The 16043-nt window shown below is 44.0% G+C and overlaps 1 protein-coding gene across 6 annotated transcripts in view; it reads left to right on the top strand.

Annotated features, from left to right (window-relative positions):
- The window catches only part of TMEM100 (transmembrane protein 100), a 30523-nt gene that overhangs the window by 452 nt on the left and 14028 nt on the right, over positions 1–16043 (top strand). Inside the window, exon 1 of one of the 6 annotated variants that reach the window (XM_075579883.1) lies at positions 8887–8984. The exons of 2 other annotated variants lie outside the window; for them this stretch is intronic. The gene's annotated coding sequence lies outside the window, so the exon portion shown is untranslated. Of the gene's footprint in view, positions 1–8886; positions 9070–9913; positions 9973–12930; positions 13079–16043 lie in introns of those variants that run through there. 3 more of the 6 variants (XM_075579884.1, XM_075579885.1, XM_075579886.1) reach the window with 3 other exon arrangements.

Here is a 16043-nt window from a genome sequence, read left to right as displayed (position 1 = left end):
AAATTACATCACTTAAAAATCAATATTATAATGACATCTGGCTAATAGCGTCCCCAATTATGCTGTATTGTTGGTTTATTTCAGTTTCCTGACATTCCACAAACTCTTCTCTCTCTCTCTCTCTCACTCACTCTCCCCTCCCTCTGTTCCCCCCTTTTATTTCTCTCCCCCATTTCTGTCAATCTTCCGTCTCTCTCTCTTCCGTCTCTCTCTCATCCCCTTTCTTTCACACACATACACACTCTCCCCCAGTATCCCTCCCCATTCTCTCTCCATTCTCTCCCCCCACCCATAAGTCCTTACCCGTGGAGCAGGTGGGGGTCCGTCCTTGTGGCAGACACCAGAGGTTGTGACTTACTGCCACATCGGACTGCTGTGGCGGTCCTTACCCCCACCCATCTGTGTAGCCAGCCCCACCTTCTTCTACCACCACCATCTTCCTCCTCTGCTCTACTCTTCCACCGCCGCCGTCATCCGAACAGGGAAAATATAAAAAACGGGACATTTCAATGATTTTCAGGAAATTGTTCGGACGCCGGGACATTTAATGAAACTTCTAGACTGTCCTGGCCAAACCGGGACATATGGTCACCCTACCAGACTCGCCGCTGCAGCAGATATAGAATAAGGCCCTAAAGTAGAGTTGCCTAAGGCAAAGGTGCACAAAGTTTGGGGGGCACCCCCCAGGAGGGACGTGACATTTTCTGGGAGGAAGAGGAGCAGCGCTTACAGAGGGCCCACGCTCTTCAGCACAACATTTAAATAAAATGCCAGGGGAACGTGCGAGGCCCCTTACCTTGTCTCCGGCAGCTTCTGGCGATGCAGCGCCAAATGACGCCGCGGGGTCACGTAACATTGTGAGGAAACGCTGGAGAAAAGGTAAGGGGGGCATAAGCCGGGGTGGAAAGCAGACAAGGGGGCGCAGACAAAAAAGTTTGTGCACCCCTGGCCTAAGGTCATAAGGAGCTGGATGTGAAATATCAATCAGGCCTTCACACTCGGTTATCACTAGGCCGACAATTTACTATATACTTTGAAACGTTTTCAGCCTGTTCTCAATGCCGTTGAACATCCCTTAAGATATCGTAACAAGATTTTACATGATGGTTACAGAGATGAAGGAGCAGTTTTTTGTCTATGTTTGGATACAATTCACAAATTACATCACTGGTGACATCACAGATTACATCGGTAATGACATCAGCAATGACTCAACAAATTAGAGGATCCCATCACACAACCCTCAAGCTACCACTTCATCTTGGTCACTTTGCAAATCCGATGTGCAACATTAGCACAAATACAGGAGCAGCCATAGCTCTCCCCGCGTGCGAGATCAGCGTTAGGGACGGGAGTGCAATGTCCCACACACACACAGCGTTAGAGGCTCTCGGTGGAACACTTCAGGGACCTCAGAGGCAATTAAACTATTCCGGATGGAGCTGTTGTGGTTTGAGCTGGGGGATTTCGCATGAAGAAACTAAAAGATAAAATGATCCATTTTATACATCTCAGCATTTTGAGGTTTCTTAGATTTCCCAAGCAGCGCCGGGTCTTTTCAGCTAGTCAATAGTTAACTGTATCAATGCATTTCGACCATGGGCAGAATGTTTGAACAATGCACTTCAGCAGTTATGTGATTCAATTTGTAATGCCACATATACGTTTTACACACTGTCTCATAAGCTGGAGTTAAATAAAGGGCAGGCAGCATTAGGCGTTTAACTGAAAATGGGGTCAGTCACATTTATTATTTAGTGATCAATAAGATCCCAAATAGATATTTTTAATGTAGTGGAATATTACATGGCATGCGTAGGCTAATTCCTTCACTTCACTTGGACATGGTATTTAAACTCATAGGTGAGAGGGAGAGGAGCAGAAGAGGGTTATGGGTGGGAAGCAGTTGTTGACCCGTAACCCTGTCAGGGCCAAAGGGTGGCTCGACCCCATTGCATAGTCTGCCCGACAACATTCCCTATTTATCAGGGAGACCATCTTAAACCAAGCTGTAAAATGTATTGCTGTTTTATTTTCTCCCTGATACACGTCTCCTAGTCCAGTGCAAGACAAAGACAGACAAAGACGCCCCAATAACTCATTTCACCCCTCTTGATGAGAGGTGTTTCACCTGCCCCCCCCCCCTTCTCCCTCCACATGTTCTGCCATTGGGCTCCGGGGAGAGCTCCATTTCAACCTCCCAGACACTTAATAATCAAACACTGCTATCTTCTGGAGGAGCAGCAGATAACAGAAATAAAAACAGCGTTGAAGAGATCTCTTAAAGCAAATGAACCATAAAATGCAACACAATGGCCATCAGCCCAGACATATATATATATATATATATATATATATATATATATATATATATATATATATATATATATATCACAGTTTATATAACAATATATGATGGCATTTACCTATTCTGAGTAGGCATTTTCATTATGCCATGTGAATTGCTGAGTATATAATTCCTTAACCCAGGGGAGCTCAACTCCAGCCCTCAAGCCTCCCAAATAGGTCGGGTTTTCAGGATATCCCAGCTTCAGCACAGGTGGCTAAATCAGTCCCGGCTTCAGCACAGGTGGCTCAATCAGTCCCTGATTCAGCACAGGTGGCTCAATCAAAGGCTCAGTCTTCGGCTGAACCAGTCTCCGAACCAGACCTGTTGGGAGGGCTCGAGGACTGGAGTTTAGCGCCCCTGCCTTAACCCATAAACTTTATTGAGGATGATAAACTATCCACATTGCTGGATGGAGGTATGGGTAATATAACAATAAAATAGATGTAACTTCCGCTCAGTGGCCAGTATCTTCTGTTCTTGGCTTCCAGGTACCTTCAGAGAGAGCCCTACCCTGGCAATGTAAGTTTCATTCTATTAGCCGGTACCCTAGGACTCGGTTATAAAGGTTTCCAAGGTTTGAACCTTTTGCTTATGGACAATTGGACAGCGCGACCTCTGAATATTGTTATATCCACTTATTGCAGTGGCATAACAAGTAGTGATCCTGTGCCTGGTCTCAAGACGTTTTAAACAGATGTAGCAGCTGTTATTCCGTCCGGTGGCACATTTGTGGTGCACGAGTGGCCAACTGCAGTCATCAAGGGCCACCAACAGGTTAGGTTTTCGGGATATCCCTGCTTCAGCACAGGTGGCTCAATCAGTGGCCACCTGTGCTGAAGCAGAGGCTGATTGAGCTACCTGTGCTGAAGCAGGGATATCCTGAAAACCTGACCTGTTGGTGGCCCTTGAGGACTGGAGTTGGCTACCTCTTGGGATAAATTATGCTATATCATCAGGCTATTACTTTGGTACTTACACCTACTGTAAGAGACATTATTCTTCATTGTATGAACCTAACGTGTATGTATTATAACTTCGAGGGATTATTTTATAGTTATATGTCCTTCCTTTTGGATATATATCTATTTTTACTTTTAATTCTAGTACATTAATAAAATTATTTTTTAACTTAGGTATTTCAGCTGCTTCTGACCTTGTTATATATAAATAGGTTCGCAGTGCGCTACTATTTGGGATCCTTTAGTGTACTTTGCCTTTGAAGTACACCTCTTTAGCTAATACTATATATGTATACTAGCTGAGAGACCCGGCGTTGCCCGGGATGTAAATGCGTAATAGGTAGTATTATTTATAAATTGTGGAACAATAGGTGACTGTTTGTTGTAAAGGTTGGATAATAATATTGAAAAGAAAGATGGAAGAAAATGTAATACGATGTTGTATAAAAATGGTTTATTGTAACCACACCACAGTACAATGTATATTTTGGTGCCATAAGTGATGTAAAAATGTGAGGCGTGTGTCCTGCTAGGGTGTGAGGCGGCGGGTGGCGCGTGTGTTGTGAGTGCTGTCTGTGAGTGTGGGTCCTGCTTGGGTGTGAGGCGGCGGGTGACGCGTGGGTTGTGAGTGCTGTCTGTGAGTGGGGGTCCTGCTTGGGTGTGAGGCGGAGGGGGGGGGAAGGGGAGCGGAGGGGGGGGGGAAGGGGAGCGGAGGGGGAGGGAAGGGGAGCGGGGGGGGGAAGGGGAGCGGGGGGGGGGAAGGGGAGCGGAGGGGGGGGGGAAGGGGAGCGGAGGGGGGGGAAGGGGAGCGGAGGGGGGGGAAGGGGAGCGGAGGGGGGGGGGAAGGGGAGCGGGGGGGGGGAAGGGGAGCGGGGAGGGGGGGGAGGGGGGGAGGGGGGAGAGGGGGGGAGGGGGGGGAAGGGGAGGGGGGGGAGGGGGGGAGGGGGGGGAAGGGGAGCGGGGGGGGGAAGGGTTTAAGCTCACCCCCACCCCAATTTTTAAATAGTAGGTTTTTTTCATGTTCCTGTGTGGACAGACCCACTGGTGTCATTCTCCCTCCCGCAGAGGTAAATGAGAATGTGCATAGGTACTGTAGTGTTAGGACCTGATTACTGGTCATGCCTTGGCGTGGCTTGCAGGCATATAACGCTAAATGGCCCTTACACATGACTGAGAATACTGACATTGAGGTATTTAACTGTGTATTTTGTCACATTGGATGCAGCATTGGTTATTTGTGCCTTTTGTGGTCTTATTTAGTGTAGTAAGAAGTTGGTTAATGCTGTTAAACACACAATACATTGAAGGTAGAAAGATAATGGTGTTCGTTAACCCAACAGGTTAGAGAAACGGGAGGAATCAGGGTCGACAAATACTGTATCCTTTACATGCTCTCAATTACTTTATTGATGTTCCTAAATTGATTCTCACACCAGGTTGTGGGAACACAAACACATCATTGATACTTTCATTAGAACACTGACACATTGGCATAGGTTTCAGTTTTCACGTGATGTGGTCTTCTTTGCGGCTTGCCCGAGCACACGGTAGATTTGAAAGGCACTGCGACACCGACACGCAAAACTCAATTTCACTTTGCAATAATGAAGATCCCTTTATCATCCCCTTGTGGAAGAAAATAGGTATTTTCTTCCGGATACAGCTACTCAGTAATAAGAATGAAAGTCAGTCTGCCTTCCAATGAGCCGAAGTACTGGTTCCCGTGGTTTATTTTTACCTGGGAACACAGGTTGTATTTCTTCTGATGTACACCTTTCTGACTCTTGATGCACTCTTTGACAACGCGCCGATAGACGAGAAACGCGTCGGAGGTTTCTTCCTTTTTTTAACTTAGGCTTCATGCCTCGATAAAGTTTTTGTTATTTTTTTCAATTGGCCTCCAGTTCTCTTCGTTGCAGGGCTTCTTTTTCATCCAGCATTTCTACCAATAAATTAGACTGCTTTCCAATGGATTTGGCTCCATTCCTGCGAGTGAAATTGCCATCCCAAGAATGACTCTTCCGATTAATAACACCCCCTTTGTGTGTGTCAGAGAACCTTCTAAACGAGCCAACCTTCTTTCCACATTAGTCAGGGAACCCACAGAAATGAAACTGCTTGTTAATAGGTAAATCAGCCTTCCAGTGACAATTCACTGCTTTCTCATGGGTGATACTACTTTCCTATACTTGAGAAGGTTTTCCAGTGAATCAGACTGCTTTGTGATCAGTAAGACTGTCTATCAATCACTAAGACTACTCTTCAATATGCAAACTTGTCTCCCCTAAATGGACTTTCCTATGAAAACTGTGTTGACAGTGCCATTGTGTTACGATTGCGTACGTTGTTTTGTACTGTCTGGCAGACAGACCGGCTAGGCAGATGTGGGGAGTTTAGACCGACCTGTACCTGGGATCTAGATCCTGAATCAGTAAGAATAGTGGGGTCCAGTTTGGGGGTCAGGGCAGGAGAGAGGCAAAATGGTCATGGTCACAGTTCCGGGGGTTAGGGCCAGAAAGAGGCAGAATGGTCATGATCAGAATTCCCTGGTCAGGGCTGGAGAGAGGCAGAATGGTCATAGTCACAGTTCCGGGGTCAAGGCAGGAGAGAGGCAGAATGGTCGTGTTCCCAGTACCAACAGGAGACAAGGTAGGGCAGTGCCTTGCGCAGGCACGGTGAGAGGGGAATGGAAGTCTCATAAAGGGAGATGACAGACGTGAGCAATCCAGCTCAAACAGAGGCGGACTTCCTGCCTCAGCGGCCATGATGACGTGCTATCGCATTAAAAGTCACATTTAATGGGGCTTTTCATGCACTTACCACACCTAACAGAATAAGGGCCTACGTCTTCACTCACTGAGCCGTGTCCCCACTTCTGTTGTTATCGACGTTTCATTGTGAGCAGTAGGGACATACTATTAATAAGGATGTCCAATATGTAGCTGTATGGAGGCAGGTGGCTAATTAGTTTATTTACTGCAGCAACACTGTCAACTCTTCCTGTAGCCTTCACTCGTCTGTTATTTATTCCTAACTCCTTCCTGTATATACCCACCAGCCCCTCACTAAATATTCGAGATATTTGACCGCCCTTATTTTACATTTTGTGTGTCTTACCCTCTCTAGTGCTGCTTTTATTTTGAAAATCTGATGCTCCGTCCAGCAGTTGAAAATATGAAGTGTCCGGGAGGTTAAAATGGCGCCCAGTGCCCGTGGCTGTCTAAAGGTTACTATGATAACCTCAGAAGCTAGAGATTGATTTTTCACACAAAAAAAAGCATTAAAAAAACAAACAAAAAGGACATGCTATGGGGGGTAAGATACTAACATAATATGAGTTAGATTTATATAGGCGTCTGGGTGTGTTGCTGCAGATTTGGGGGGAGTATATCGTTTTGTACGTAGGAAAATGAACAGATTAGGTGCCGTCAGTCACTTCTGCCGTCAGTTTCTATAATTCTATGTAAAAACTCTGCACTCACTGCCTACAGAAATATCAGCTTCCCCTGAGTATCTGCTCATTTGTCCTTCCAGAAAAATCCATCACTACCCCATTCAGTATACCGTAAAACCTCAGCCGAAAGGGACAATTAGCTGGAGGGGGGCTTATTGGGTGTTTGTGTGTATGTATTTGGGGAGGGGGGCTTATAGTGTGTGTGTTTGGGGAGTGGGCTTATTGTGTTTTTGTGTGTGTGTATTTGGGGAGGGACTTAATGTGTATGTGGGAGGGGGGCTATTGAGTGGGGGGAGAAATACATGGTGAGAGGGACAGGGGTGGCGGGGAGTGTAAGAAGGGATGGGTGGGTTCCCGAAAGGCCAGTGACACGTGGGTGGGGGGCACCGATGGGACGTTTAGTCCTGGGCCCCGGGAAAGCTGCCTGCAGCCCAGGTTGTAGCTGCACTTTAGTGTAGCTCATGATTCCTTTTCTCTAACAAACATTCTGTAGATATGTTTCACAGATGTGTTTCTATAGACCTCATAACTCTGTCCTCCAAAGGAAGTCAGCACCTGCACGTACGTCACAAACAGCTTGGTCTCTTTGGCTCAAGTACAACCACATCAATAAAGAATGCTCATATTGTCCCAATAAAAGGTAGCGTTGACCTACATGTGTAGAAAAGCAATGATTTTGGCCGTGTTCCTAAATCTTCCTGTATGCAGGTGCTCTTAAAATATATTTTTGGGCCCTCTAGTGACCCCATAGCTATGCAGGCTATTTTCTTACCCTCTTTCTTGCTATTCGCTGGAAATGTAACCCTCCTGTATGTATATTTACACCTATACCACTCAATGAACACCATGTAGACACAAAGAACTGCCTCAATTACATTACCAACATCTGGATTACGCATTACTGTAAAAAGCAATATTGGTCAAGTGGCAGAAATAGAAACTGATTGACCTTGTACGACCGTTTGTACAACATGTTGAAGAAGACATGCTCCCAAATTATTTATTTTCTCTTACCTATCTGAATCAGGGTCGTACCTCCAAAAAGCACTCACTATCTACCTCTCTTCACAAGCAAATGATTAAATGGGGATCACAAAACAGTAGGATCATTCCAGATATTTTCACAACCATTATAACGATTCTGTGCGTCTTCCATCTCTCTTGCCCCCATATTTTGGTAATGAGTAGACATACACAATCTTAGCTGGCACAAAACCCAGTCCCGCAGTATTATTTATTTATATATTTAATTGTGCCAACTGTAGTGCTACTGGGGGAAGTGACCTCAAATATACAGCAGTCAACAAAGAAGCCCCACTGCATGTCCCATATGACAAATTATTGAGTTCATTTCTATATGTTTTTTCTTGTCATGATTATGGGACATTTTAGTTCAATCTTTTGGCCAAGCTGTGACCGCAGAAAGGTAAAAACCCCTGGGTTGAACTTGATGGATATACCGTATGTCTTTTTTCAACCTTATCTACTATGTGACCCTACACCAGGGGTGCGCAAACTGGGGGACGAGACAGATTTTAGGGGGGGCGCGGCGGTTACAGAGGCCCCGTGCTATTCAGCGCGAGGCCTCTGAAAATTCACTTACCAGGCCTCGCGTCCACGCATCTCCTTGACGACGGGTGTAAAAGGACGCCACGGGGGCATGTGATGTTACATGACCCGGCCATTGCAACACAGCGTCAAATGATGCTGCGGGTCATTTGACGCCACATTCAGCGCGCCTCATACACAATTCTATCTGTCTCGGCAAGCGCCCGCGAGCGTACATACACCGGCGCGCGCCGTGTGATCATGGCTGGGCAGATTCAAATTGATCGTGATGACCACACTAAGCGCCAAGCGCGGTCAACGGCAGCTTACCACTTAGAGTGTAAGCTCTTCGGGACAGGAACGCCTCTTCCTAATTTGACCTATGTCGCTTATTCCCATGATGTGTTCTGTTACTATGTCACATTTCTTCATTTAAAGAGAAAAGGGTTTATTGCAGCCTAGATATACATGTGTTCCCTACAAAACAAACCACCTGGACCCACACACTGTATGAAGGAATAAGAAACATTTGCTGTGACGCACGTTTTACCCATATCCCTAAGGCATTTTTCCCCTAGTAATTTGAACACCATCCCTTGCTCTGTGGATTTGCATTCACAGGCTGTTTCTGTGCCTGTGAGAGTCACTTCACTTGCAGTCTGGCTATGGGAAGGTAAGGATCTGCCCTCACTGGATATAGCTCTGCTCCTCATACAGTCCTAGGCTGTTAAACCTGCTCAGATTTACAGCACAAAAAGGCAAGAGCATTTAAAGCCTTTTAATATCAATTAGCTGGATCTGCATTAATAACCCTTGCTACCTATGGCTAACCATTTGAATGTGTTTTGTTATTATTTGATTTCCTTGCATTGGTAAATATTGTTTATGTATTGCATTTGCTTAGATGTTTATGATAGAATGAGTGAAAATCAATTCAACTGTGATTCAACAATTGTTTCTTTTAATGTTGCTATATAGCAAAGGATGAATGCTTATAACTTACTTGCTACAATATAGTCAATGTATTAGCATGAATAAGTGAGATGTGTGAGTGATTAAGAAACAAAATGTACATACAGTATATGCAGTATATGTCTGTATGTGTGTGTGTATATGTGTGTGTATATATATTTATATATATACACACACACACACACACACATACACACAGACAGACAGAAATAATCTATGTGTATATAAATCTGTCTGTGTGTATACTGTATGTGTGTGTATGTGGATAGATAGATGATAGATAGATAGATAGATAGATAGATAGATAGATAGATAGATAGATAGATAGATAGATAGATAGATAGATAGATAGATAGATAGATAGATAGATAGATAGATACTGTGTAGATAGATACTGAAGATAGATACTGTAGATAGATAGATAGATAGATAGATAGATAGATAGATAGATAGATAGATAGATAGATAGATAGATAGATAGATAGATAGATAGATAGATAGATAGATATTTGCATGTGTCAATACTATTGAAAATCGAGATTAAAGATTAACAAACCATATAAATTCCACCAAGCTGTTTTACAAGAGTTATTTGAATTGCATTATCGTGTTTTACTACAGTATATAAACCATGTTCTGTAAAGGAGACCTGACACGGTGTTTCATGAAACCACCCCCAGTTTATTCAAGTAAGAGGGATTTTTATTTGATGCTTCCATGTAACTATTTACATCCTCGCAGTTTAAGGACATTTATTTTGCTTTAAAAGCCACCATTCTGGGCAGAAATCTATATATGTAGAGGGTCGTGTTTATTATTAATTGGCTTATTTTCTATTTATTGGGAAATGTAGTGTAATGTTTTGACCAAGTGACTTATACTGTTGTGATGTTTCAACGAACTATATATTGAACACTTCTACATATATTTAACGGTCCATTTGGGGCTTTCTATTTAAGTTATAACAGTTTGTGGTCATTAAGACAGCAATTTATCGGAGCAGATGAAACGTACAGTAATACAAAAACCTTCCCAGATTTTTACAATACTTTTTTTTAATTATTATTTTCACAATTACAATTCCCATATCTGTTTATTTTTATTTTTTTTAAAGTTGTATTATTTTTTAAGCGCTCTCCCTTGTTCTGTTTAAATACCGCCCCTATGTAACAATGCAGTGCAATTCTAGGAAAACGTACGTTTCGTTTTTTTCACTCCCATGCACTGTACCACTGCTTTCTTTTGAAGCCACCGGATTCGACCCGTTGAGAAGTAAAAATGCTGCGCCCGCTGTAATTCAACGGGAGCTACCAGGTTCTCCAAAATAGCGTCACCGCGTCAGATTTCAATGATTTATTTTAGCTTTTCGCTTAACTTGGGAATCAGAATATTACGGGGGGGTTTTAAACCCCCCCAAAAATTGCACCAATCAAGGGGGGGGAAAAACACGTTTGCTGAAGACAGAGAGATTTATTTTAATTTTAATTTTCTTTAACAGGAGTTTTGTTCCAGTCTGATAAATGAGGGAGATTGTGAAAAAAAAGATCTATTAATTATGTCTGTTAGCCGCAGAACTTAATATCACATCAAGCACGGCTGAGGTTTCTGACGCAGGGGGGAACCTAGAAAAAGGAGCGCTCCACATAGAGACACTTGATACACCTCATTATAATACCTACGTCATTTAACAGCTCTCCCTTGCTGCGTGTAATTACTGCACAGATCTGTTACAGTATACACGACAGAAAAGCAACATTGTTAACAAAAGTACCATTATACAGCCCAACCCCGTAATAACGCGAATCCGCTACAACGCGGATCCGCTTATAACGCGATGCACGCCTGGCTCCCAATCTTCGTATGTATGATTACTTTACAGCACGATTATTGGTGTCTTAAATACTTTATTGTACGTTGCATACAATTGCACATTATTTCTAACGCGATCCGCTTATAGCGCGATGCGATTCTTTGGACCCCAAGCACAGCGTTATAAGGGGGTTGAGCTGTATATTGACAAAAACACTTTAAACCAGTGAAGTCGAAGATCCCCGAAACGCCTAATTCAGCGATTGGAGTGTATTCAAAATTCAAAAAAACTAACTAGCTGTACTGCGCCTGGTTTTAAAAAAAAGTTTTAAATGTAATCAGCATTGGAACAAAACACTTCAAATCATTTTTATTTTTTTTGAAAGATTCCTTCAATATTTGTGCGGCGAAAGGAGGAGAGGGGTAGTCGTGAATGTAAAAAGTGCTGATGCTCTGGGTGTATTAATGGGTTACGCTCCGGTAACATCAGCTTAGATTGTAAGCTCTTCGGGGCAGGGACTCCTTTTCCTAATGTTGCTTTTGTGTCTGAAGCGCTTGCCCCCGTTATGTGTTATATTGTTATGCCACGAGTATTACTGCTGGGAAGCGCTATGTACCTGGATGGTGCTATAGAAATATATATACCGGTATATATATACACCCCAAGATGTTGATTTTGGGAGCGGCGTCCCGTGATACTAACCTGCACCGTACCGAGCGTGTTTAAACACGTTTCTGTATTTTGTTCAATATTTCTTTTTGAACATTTCACTGTAGAGAGGAGCTTGGGTGGGTTTTTACCATCTTTCATGTTTTTGTGGCGATAAGACTGTTTGTTAGTTCTCAAAGACACAGGTTTGTATGCACATAAATGACGGTGCTGAAATACAGATGTAACCAACCTTCGTGATCTCTGTGCCGGGGTAACCTGCGGTCCGAATCCCCCCCCTCCCCCCCGTTTCCTCTGGCAATAAAAAAAGAATTTGTGGGAGGGGGTACCATTTATCAGAAGGGAACCCTCCCCACCATTCTCCCCCACAAACAGCCATGGCTTTTACTGTCTCCGGAGTCGCGGCACTTTGCCACGGGAAGACGTCTGGCTACATCTGAATCTCATCTGCTTCTCACCTTAATGTAGCTCGTCTAATGTTATCTATCTTGCCCCCTGAGTCTGCCCTGCTAGCCAGGCCCTTTTCCAGCTCCTGGCACTCCCTGGGTTCCGGAGATACATACCGATAAAGTTACCGACCTTAAACCTCCCTCCAGTCTTCCCAAGGGAAGTCACAATGGCAGCTGTGGCGGCTTCTGCCGGCCATTTAAATGCCCGGCGAAAACACCGGGAACACCATGTCCCGGAGCTGCAAAATAGCTCGTTCCAGCTCCCGGCAACACCCCTGGTTCAAATCATGTAAAGAAAAGACAGGTTTGATGATGTAGAGATAAGGCGGCTACGTATCTAGGGATTGATGCAAATACGTCTTCGCTAAAGGCATTTTCAACACACGTCTCTTAGCATCAGCGTATTTGTATATGTTTGGAGTGTATCAGCATTAGATTGCAGGTTAAAGGCTTTGGGATGGACTCACACATTATATGATGCAGGGCTCTTCAACCAGCGTCCGACACGGGACTTTTCTGAGGCTCTTGAACTCTCTGTTCCTAATCATTTTATAGTAGTTGTTTAAGCGGCTAAATGCAGTTTATCACACTGAAACTCACTTGTAAGTTAAGGTGATAAACATATATATAGTGCAGATGTTATAAACTGCTTGTACAATTTTGAAATATTATCATTGTCAAGTCTTACAAAGTGTATATAATTAAGTTACAACAAGCTTTTCATCCTCCTACATGTACAGTATATGCTGTCGAACCTGGCCCCTTTGGAGAAATAGTTGAAAAGCCCTGATGCACAGTGGTTGAAACACCTTCACAAAAGTAGCGTTGCCGTGTAGGATTTCAAGAATTTGTAAACCTTTTCAAAAGGTTTGTATAATTTCCTATATCTGTACTTACAGTATATTGATCCAGAGGAAGGCAAATAAAAAAACTCCAGTGACACATTATCCAATGATGTCTCATAAGGGGAAAAATAAATTCCTTCCTGACTCCGAGAATTAGCAATCGGATTTCTCCCTGGATCAACATCCTTCCCATGTATACTTATTTGGTATATCCCTGTATACCTTTCCTTTCTAAAAAGATGTCCAACCTTTGTTGTGGTTCTGTATCCATTCTATATTCTTCAAAGTCGCAATCCTGCAGAACCCCTCCTGAATCTTTTCTTCTAGAAGGGTAATCATTGGCAGTCAGGATATCTGTGACAGTCAGTGTTATGTTGTGATATCTTACAATATTCTGACCAAGCACTGTGTCCCTAGAGACCTATTCCCAGTACCTTGTTAGCCTGGGTTACCAGTAATTGGAGTGTAAGCTCTGCAGGCAAGCATTCGCTGTGCACCAACCTACACAAAATGTCAGCCCTATTAGGAAAAAAAAAACAAATTCTGTTCATTAAAATGCACTCCTCAGATATAATGCATAAGGCATATTCCATTTTTTTTTAAAATGCCCTTATCCCTGTATTCTGTATTAAATACGCTTACTAAAAACGACATATATTATTTATAAGTAGTTCTACTACTGTAGTCTGTAGCACAGACCACATCTGTATATTTGAGACTTGAAAAATGCACTTTGTCCACCTCAAGATAAATGGAACAAGACGTTTTTGCCACATGCAGGCTGGTCATTTTTAGTGGCTCTATTAACATCAAAGGTTTCATATTTCAGATACACAGTCCCTTCTCAGTAACGATGAACTAACCAGTGCATATGTACAGGGACCCCTAGCATTCCTTCATATAGACGTGCAGTGATAGCACCCAGTGATGGAAAACGTTTGTTTCTTAATACAAGAGTCCTAATATGATATCCCGTATATAGATATATTTTTTTAAGGCGGCATTTCTAAGTGTGGCAAGAACACGATTTCAAAATGTCGGTGATGTTGGTTTTGTTGCAAAGCAGGGTGTAGAAAACTCACTGGCTGGGAGTCGCCAGAGCACGATCCGCAGCCGAATCGGCGATACCTGCCATTAAAGTCAATAATAGGTATCGCCGATTTGGGTGTGTTAGCGCGTATCGCGCGTTGATGATCACTTTCAGGCGTGTTGGCGCGGATCGCGCTTTGCTTATAACTGTCGGGTGTGCTAGAGTGGATCACGCTTTGATCATTTTCGGATGTGTTACCGTGGATTGCACTTTGATCACTTTCGGGTGCTATGGCGGACCGTGCTTCGATCACTTTGGGGTGTGTTAGCGCGGATTGCGCTGTGATCACTTTGGGGTGTGCCCAAGGTCACAACGAGCTGATACCGGGATTTGAACCAGGCTCCCCTGCTTCACATTCAGTGTCTTTACTCACTGAGCCGCTCTTTCAGTCCTGTAGGCAAAGCAGTCAGGTCCCCGTATCTGAACCGAGCTATTTTAACGCCTGGAGGCCGTACTGACGTGCCAGCTACCATATGGGAAAATGCTGGTTCTCCATGGGCTAGTCCGGGGGTCTCCAAGCTCAGTCCTCAAGAGCGGCCAACAGGCCGGCTTTTATGGATATCCCTGCTTCAGCACAGGTGGCTCAATCAGTGGCTCAGTCAAAGACTGAAACAGGGATATCCATAAAAGCTGGCCTGTTGGCCGCTCTTGAGGACTGAGTTTGGAGACCCCTTGGCTAGTCTGTCAGCTGGGGGGAGGGGGGGCAGTCATGTGATCGCTGCTGAAGCGATCACATGACCAGAAATACCGGCGATCCACTCTGGTAATCACATGACCGGAAATGTCTGGGGGGGAGGGGTATGCATTGGTGATCACATGACCGTAAATTTCTGGGGGCGAGGGGTATGCATTGGTGATCACATGACCGGAAATGTCTGGGGGGGGAAGGAGTGCACTCTGGTGATCACATGACCAGAAATGTCGGGGGGGGGTGCACTCTGGTGATCATATGACCTGAAATGTCAGGGGGGGGGGGTGCACTCTGGTGATCACATGACCAGAAATGTCGGGGGGGGGGTGTGCCCTCTTGGGATCACATGACCGGAAATGTCGGGGGGTGGGGTATGCATTGGTGATCACATGACCGTAAATGTCTGGGGGGGAGGGGTATGCATTGGTGATCACATGACCGGAAATGTCGGGGGGGGAAGGAGTGCACTCTGGTGATCACATGACCAGAAATGTCGGAGGGGGGGTGCACTCTGGTGATCACATGACCTGAAATGTCAGGGGGGGGGAGTTCACTCTGGGGATCACATGACACATAATTACCCTACAGGAATTAATCTGACCCTCGGTGGAACTGTGCATTTTGTACAAACTTTTTTTACCCAAAAGGTGCAATCTACAGTATTCTGTTTGTAAAAAACCTGGTACGACGCGTCGGATCATGTACAGTATCCAGTAATCTCTTGTGAAAGTGGATGATCGATCCCAACATTTCGATAGCACAAATAATGCGTAAAACATGTTAGCATGCTTTGTCCATCCTAAGGAGGTATCAAATCTTTTCTTAAAGCAGCAATTCCTCTCTGAAGCCGGTATAAGTTTAATTCATATAGCGCCCCTTATATACGGGGCTCTGGGGTGACCTCCTTTAATCCCCAGGACACTCGATTTTAACAATAACAAAAAATGGCGTTAGAGCAAAAAGAGATCTCTTCAAATATTTATTAATAGCACCGGACATAGAGGGGTTTTTTTGCTACAAAATCGTACCAGCGCTTTGAGATGAATGTGCAATATTTGCTATTTTAGCATTTCATTATTGCGTCTGCCTTTAAATTGACTTCCAATGATGGAAAGTTGAGAATCACTTTGAGCTTTTTAGCTTTAGTATGTGTGGGGGTTTTTTTTTTTAGACGAAATATTATTTTTAATATTAACATTTTTTTTA

Source organism: Ascaphus truei, chromosome 22, assembly GCF_040206685.1.
Source record: "Ascaphus truei isolate aAscTru1 chromosome 22, aAscTru1.hap1, whole genome shotgun sequence".
NCBI lineage: Eukaryota > Metazoa > Chordata > Amphibia > Anura > Ascaphidae > Ascaphus > Ascaphus truei.
This window is presented reverse-complemented; position numbering and strand designations above follow the sequence as displayed.